Raw genomic sequence first — 6,785 nt, forward strand, 5'->3', positions numbered from 1 at the left:
ATATAGAATACTCAGTGTGGATGAACAGTGAAAACATAGCCCACAGTGACTGGAGCAAGCCCCTCTGCTGGGGACCCCATCTCTACCCGTCCCTGGATCCCCGAGCCTTTTGCATAATGCTGAAGTGGGGCGAGCTGCAGGCAGTGAAGTCCCTTGACTCAAAGTAAAGACTTGGATGAGCACTGGGGGTATGGCAGCGGTGGAGGGGTTCGGCAGGCCCCTACAGGCTAGGTGGGGGAGCAGCAAAAGTGGAGGAAGCCAAGAGCTAGGGAGATGGTGTCTATTTTTGTTTTCTGAAAAGGGGCACACAGGGACCTGCAGGCAGTCAGGCAGCAGCTGAGGTGGGTCATGCGCTGACATCTTTCTCATCACCCGGCTTGGAGGCTTCCAGCAAAGGGTCCCTGGGACTCGTCTCCTCCTCCTCCTTGGCCTCGTTGGACTTGGAGTTGGGGACCCAGAGGCTGGAGTTGATGCAATGATGCATGTGGTACTTCATGTCGGTGGCATCCATCTTGCTGACAGCATCTTGTAGAATCTGCACATCATTCACCTCAAAGCATTTCTGGAGTTCCTCAGGGAGGGACTCGTATACCTCGATGGGGTCCAGGCTGCTCGGCCAAGCTGCTGCTTGCACTCCTCCTCCTCGTACTCCTTCATGACCTTCTTGATGTGCAGCTTGGTCCGGCCCTGCACGCAGTCTTTGAAGGCCTCCAGCTCGTCATTGAAGCCCTCCATGTACTGACAGTCGGCAGTCTTGATCTTGGTGAAGAACTGCCAGAAGCAGGCATGAGGGTCCACTTTCAGGCTCTTGCCCAGCTCCAGGATGAACTGCATGACAATGGTCTGGTGGACCACCTGCTCCATCAGTGCACATTTCTCCTCCGCCTTTAGGTCAAAGCACCAAATAACCAGGTAGTTGGCAGTCTCCTCGCACACCAGGTGGACGTTGTCCAACAAGTACTTCTGGCTGTCATCCCAGCAGCGGAGCATGCTGAAGTGCTTAATACTTTTCCATGAAGGTTTTGTGTTTCTGCTCCCTCACCTCCTCCAACTCCACCTCCACCTGCTCAGGCTTCGCATTGACCATGCTCTTGCTGAAGCCGTCCTTGCTGAGCAGGCCCATGTTCCAGGGCATGCTCTTCTCCTTTGCACATCTCCTCTAGCTTCTGCTCCCAGCTCTGCTCCTCCTTGCGCAGCTGCTGTGCCTCAGCCTGCAACCTTTACAGCTCGGTCCTGCTGCCCTCGCCCTTGGCCACCTCCAGCCCCTTCAGCTTCCACTGGCACTCAGACACCTGTCTTCTCATTTTGCTTAACTTACTGTGTTTGGGGTCTCCTTTTTGCCAGCTGCAGCTTTGTAGTTCCCATTGTTTTTGGTGTCTGACCCCAGTGGGTAAGATGGTTCAATGGGTTGTGTAGGCTTTCTGGTGGAGGGGACTGGTGCCTGTGCTCTGGTGGATGAGGCGGGATCTTATCTTTCTGGTGAGCAGGACCATGTCCGGTGGTGTATTTTGGGATGTCTGTGACCTTATGATTTTAGGCAGCCACTCTGCTAATTGGTGAGGATGTGTTCCTGTTTTGCTAGTTGTTTGGCATGGGGTGTCCAGCATAGGAACTTGCTGGTCATTGATTGGAGCTGGGTCTTAGCATTGAGACAGAGATCTCTGGGAGACCTCTCACCAATTGAAATTACATAGGGCCAGGTTGGCTCTGGTGGCTTAATGTCCTGAATTTGGCTCTCCCACCTCAGAAGTTCAGGCCTGACACCCGGCCGGAGCACCAAGACACTGTCAGCCACATGGCCACGGACGTAGGGATTTTCTTGCATTTTGGGAAGCCTGAGGTTTTCTGCCAGTGTTCAGTCGGTGTTCTGTAGGAGTTGTTCCACATGTGGATGTATTTTTGATGTATTTTGGGGGAGGAAGGTGATCTCAATGTCTCACTCCTCTGTCATTTTTTCTTTTTTTGTTTTTTTTTTTTTGTGGTACGTGGGCCTCTCACTGTTGTGGCCTCTCCCGTTGTGGAGCACACGCTCCGGAGTGCACGCTCAGCGGCCATGGCTCACAGGCGTAGCCCTTTCATGGCATGTGGGATCCTCCGCGACTGGGGCACGAACCCATGTCCCCTGCATCAGCAGGTGGACTCTCAACCACTGTGCCACCAGGGAAGCCCTCTTCTGTCATCTTGAAGGTCCTCCCCATCACCCTCAAACTCCACGGTCAGTGAGAAAAGCAGTGATCAATGAAGGGCTCAGTGTGGGTACTGCCAATACTATTATTATCATAAGTCCTAAACTTTTTGTACCTTTCGTAGACACTATACATTTGGAAAACATGGTCATAAATGAAGAGCAGAGAATTCATAGAAGGTTCCTACAGAAAACAGGCACTGAGGATGTGAGGGCGATCTGACCACAACAGCTGTCTCCCCTTTAATGGTTAGGGGTGATTTGGCTGATCTGAATATATATATATATATACATATACATTACATAGCATGTAAGTTTTTTTGTTTCTTTTACCAAAGAAGGCAGTTTTGAAATGAAACCAAGAAACTGGTAAAAAGGATAATCAAAGGAGGCTCCTCTTTTATGTGTTTACTCTCCACGGCCTGCTTGTCTGTCCATCTACAACCCCCGGCATGAGAATGCAAACAGACATTCCACTGAAGGGATTTCAAGGAAGGGAAGCAGTAACACACAGAAATGTAATTGAGTATGTTTGTAGGGTGGGTGGGAGAGTTGCTGCTGTTAAAGAATTCTGCCTCTGGGGCTTCCCTGGTGACGCAGTGGTTAAGAATCTGCCTGCTGATGCAGGGGACACGGGTTCCTGCCCCGGTCCGGGAAGATCCCACATGCCATGGAGCAGCTGGGCCCATGAGCCATGGCCGCTGAGCCTGCGCGTCCGTAGCCTCTGCTCCACAACGGGAGAGGCCACAACAGTGAGAGGCCCGCATACACAAAAGAAAAAAAAAAAAAGAATTCTGCTCTTGACCCTAGGCACTCTGCCTGTTTAGGTGCAGGTGGGCAGCTTGCACTCTCACTCTCATAGTTTCTGCCTCGCAAGGCTTCCTCTTCTCATTCCCTGACCCCCTTTCTCCTTGTTGCTCTCTCTTGTCGGCCACGAGGATTATAGGCATGGTCACCCAGTACCACCTGGAGCCATCAGTCTTTCAGTCAGGCAAAAGATTTTCCCGGAGTCATATGATACAAAACTTACATAATATCACATGTATCTACTTTGCTTTTCTATATGGAAAACTTTTCCATTCATTAAAAATAAATTGTGGAAATGTAAATTGATACAATCACTATGGAGAACAGTATGGAGGTTGCTTAAAAAACTAAAAATAGAACTACCATACGACCCAGCAGTCCCAATACTGGGCATATACCCTGAGAAAACCATAATGCAAAAAGAGTCATGTACCACAATGTTCATTGCAACACTATTTACAATAGCCAGGACATGGAAGCAACCTAAGTGTCTATCGACAGATGAATGGATCAAGAAGATGTGGCACATATATACAATGGAATATTATTCACCCATAAAAAACAAACAAAATTAAGTCATTTGTAGTGGGGTGGATGGACGTAGAGTCTGTCATACAAAGTGAAGTAAGTCAGAAAGAGAAAAATACCGCATGCCAACACATATATATGGAATATAAAAAAAAAATGGTATTGATGAACCTAGTGGCAGGGCAGGAATAAAGACGTAGACAGAATGGACTTGAGAACACAGGGAAGGGGGAAAGGTAAGCTGGGACGAAGTGAGAGAGTGCCATTGACATACATACACTACCAAATGTAAAATGGCTAGTGGAAAGCAGCCGCATAGCACAGGTAGATCAGCTCGGTGCTTTGTGACCACCTAGAGGGGTGGGATAGGGAAGGTGGGAGGGAAGGAGATGCAAGAAGGAAGAGATATGGGGACATATTTATATGTATAACTGATTCACTTTGTTATAAATCAGAAACTAACACACCATTATTGTAAAGCAATTACACTCCAATAAAGGTGTTATACTCCAATAAAGGTGTTTTAAGAAAAAAGAAAATATGTGGATCGTTCCCTCAGGACCTCAACTGGTAAACACTGTCTGCACATTTACATCACATTCTCATTTTACGGTAGATAATAAAAATAAAGTTAGCTGTTTCCAGCCCTGTTCTGATCCTCTGTGAGAAATAGAAACTGTCAGAGACGAAACAGTAACACATAAGCAACCCTGGCATCTTTCAGCCCCTTATAGGAAATTCTGAAGTATGGAAAGAAAACAACTGAAAAATCAATGGTCCAGTTCATATTTTAAGTAACGAAGAAAAGGCTGAAGTAGACTCTTCTAGATCATCACCCTATCGTATATAAACTACCCAGGCGTGTCCCCACACAAATCTCTGGCTAAATCTGCAAGGGGCAGTACCGTCTCCTCAAAGGCTCCCACCCCTCGTTCCAGAAAGCCTAGATTTATACCAGAGGGAAAAATGTAATTAAGGGATTAAAAGTCATTAATGCCTGCTGAATTAAATGTGGACACCAGGTGCTATTGAAAGAAGAGTCCTCCTCTGTTATCTTTGTAGGATGCATTGTTAAGAGACATTTGGAGATACTCACAAATAAGGCATTGACCTCTTTGGGATGCAGCAGCATTCAGGTTAGTGACACGGATGAAGTGACCAAAAGATGTAAGGTCTGTGGTGTATTTCAATAGGAAGAAGGAAAATATATCAGAAAACAAACCCATAAAGAGGCACTTAACACAGTACCCAAGATATATGATCTGTTAACAGAAGAACAGACCTTTAAAAACTGTCCTAGAGATGGTTTGGGCTATTCTCAGCCGTGTTTTGACAAATTCTGTGTACAAAATTGAATAGGAAGTCATTAAAAAAAAATCATGCTTGGGTCCCACCCTCAGGTACTGTGATGTAATTGGAATGAGGTATAGCCTGGACATTATGATTTTTAAAAAGTTTCCCAAATGATTCTAATGTGCACTAAGGTTCAAGCACCAGTGGAAATCATTATATTAGACCATACAGTGTTTTGTTTCTATTCAACCAACATAACATTTACCAACCCATTCTATAATTATATTTTCATTAACAGCAAAAATTAAAATCACTTATCAATTAAATATAGTGGAATGGGAACATGCAGTGTAGAAGACCTGGGCCCGCAGCTCTGCCAGTGTATTTACACAGGCTTAAATCTCCCAGATTTGTCTGGATCTGGCCTTCATCAGCTATCATATGAAAATAAGATTCACAACCAACAGATTGGTTCTCCTAGCACTGTGAAGTATTGTCTCATTTAAACTACACTCAGTTTTGTAACTGTTTATTACAGATGAGAAGATGAACTCAGAATATTCCAGCTCACATAACTACTAAGTGTGAAAATGAGGGCTTGAAACCTGGCCTTGCTGCCCCCAGGTGGGACAGTCAGATTCATCCCACTAACATCTTGATGCTCTCAAGAGGCCCCAAGAGCCTTAAAATTCTGTAAAACTATCAGCTACAAATATGATCAACACTACCAGTTGCTCAAGGAATGTATCATACTGGGGTAAAGGATAGAAAGCAGTGGCACATTTTATTGTTTTTCAAGAAGGATAAGTGTTAAACACTACCAAGTGTTAAACACTACCAAAAAAATTCTTCTTAACGGGATTGAACCTCTCCTTATACCCAAGGGCTTAAAAAATACATGAGACCCAATTGCACAATGTGACTCAGCAAGAAAAGCCACCAAACAAATTAATAACAAAATCCAGGTCAAAAGAAATAAGAAGAGATAACAATCCTGAAAGATGCCTAAGATAAAAAATCTAGTGAGATCCACTAATGTGCAAAACTTATCTTCAATGAAAATTTCATAATTTTATATTTTCTGAAATACTGATATAAAACTAATATAAGAGAAAAAAATTTTTTAGAGAAATTTAATTAATATAAGAGAACTTAATTAATTATAATTAATTATATTTAATTAATATAAGAGAAAAATATATTAGAAAGATGACTAGAAAATAGAAGACCATGGGAATTATCTGAGCATCATAATAAACAGTTATAATATTTTCATTATACATATTGGATAGATCATTTTTCTCAAAGGAAACACAAACCAAAATATTTGGTCTAAGGTCTGAGTATAAAAGGTTTTTAACAAAGCAAAGTAAAAAATAGATATACTTTTCATGCTGAATCTCATTTTAAGTAACTACCAACATCATTAAACACTTCTGCCTAATAATAAATAGTAAATTCCTTGTGAATCTTGTAGGGAACTGGTGAAACTTGTAGGAGGGCACAAAAAAAAAAGGGTACACTGGGAAATAATCATCAGGTAAATGCATTATTTCCCTTAGGTCTAATCTGTCTCACAGAAACTACTCAGACCTCTTCATGGCAATTCATTATTCATTCATTCACCTGACAAAAATTTATGGAGTGCCTATAAAGCAATTCTGTTAAGTAAGCACTGAGGTTACAAGTGCAAACAATGACACTCATGGACCTCTCAGTCTGGTAGGGAGGAGGAACATTAATCACCCAAAAGAGTAAGCACATAATTATACACTGATGTAACTGCAGTGAAAGTTGGTAAGACAGTCCTAGGACAGCATATAGCAAACCATCCTCATGTAATCTCTTGGGTCAAAGAAAGATAACTAAAGAGTGATGAGATCTCTTTGAAGAGAAACTCAGGTCTAAGTATACAATACAGGAAGGAAAAAATCCTGGCAGAGGCAAGCAGCCAATGCAAAGGCCCTGAGGC

The 6,785-nt window shown here is 43.5% G+C and overlaps 1 pseudogene; it reads right to left on the reverse strand.

Annotated features, from left to right (window-relative positions):
- Positions 1 to 346: 346 nt before the first annotated feature.
- On the reverse strand, positions 347 to 1,304 carry LOC116753985 (annotated as a pseudogene).
- Positions 1,305 to 6,785: the final 5,481 nt, after the last annotated feature.

The sequence above is a fragment of the Phocoena sinus genome, chromosome 5 (assembly GCF_008692025.1).
Source record: "Phocoena sinus isolate mPhoSin1 chromosome 5, mPhoSin1.pri, whole genome shotgun sequence".
NCBI lineage: Eukaryota > Metazoa > Chordata > Mammalia > Artiodactyla > Phocoenidae > Phocoena > Phocoena sinus.